This window comes from Plasmopara halstedii (genome assembly GCF_900000015.1).
Source record: "Plasmopara halstedii genome assembly, contig: Scaffold_3111, whole genome shotgun sequence".
Taxonomy (NCBI): Eukaryota; Oomycota; class Peronosporomycetes; order Peronosporales; family Peronosporaceae; genus Plasmopara; species Plasmopara halstedii.
Genome location: NW_020190014.1, coordinates 104,443 through 105,352, shown reverse-complemented (window position 1 = coordinate 105,352; position 910 = coordinate 104,443).

Here is a 910-nt window from a genome sequence, read left to right as displayed (position 1 = left end):
TTCTACGAAATACGGAGCGCGACTGGAACAAAATACGGAAGATACGGCATTTTATTGAGAAACGGTGGTAATCCTCACTGATTCTTCAATAAAGAGCGAATTGGACGACAGTGTAATATTCCTTTCAGGGGAAATGGAGTAAGATTCGATCTGTGAAGATCTTTTTCACATTTGAGGACAGAAAAATCGCTTTCAACCGTGGCGGTATTAGGGAAAGGAGAGGCTAAGCCTCCAAAGAACTCCATAAGTTCGGGAAAGCTGTCCTCCTGTCCTGGAATACTCCAAGCTTCAAAGAAACCCGTCTGCTCGTTCATACGGCCCAACGCATTCCGGATTCTTTGCTCACGATCGATAACTTTCAGCAGCTGCTTGTGTTGATCCACAATCAAGTCAATAGAGCTTTGGGGCAGTGAGATCGCCGGCCGATCACGGTATTTCAAAATCATCTGAACAACATCTCGTGGTTTCAGCGTCATTAGTTCGTGCGGTAAGCAAGGAGGCATATCCGCATTACTAGCATCATTAACCTCGTCTCGTAAGGCCTCGACAGAGCTCAGACCGTCAACAATTTTCAATAAGATTTCGCCTATAACTTGCACTACCTCAGCACTAGGGTCCGGCTCCAACTCGGCCAATGCTTGGCTGGCGAAGATACCCTGGTCTTGAATTAGACCAATCAAATCGTCGTGACTGACCTGCCATTGCTTGAAAGTAACGAGGCCTTGAGAAGTAGGGCGAGCTTCTTCGGGAGTGCGCTCCACGAACGCAAATCGCTGTAAACGTGTTAACAGTGATTTGACAGCAGCCTGTTGTTGTTGTAAAGTGCCTCGGCGACCTTGTTAATCTTCAACACATTCGCTGACGTGACTTGAAATTTCACTAACGACAGCAATTACAATCCACCAAGACA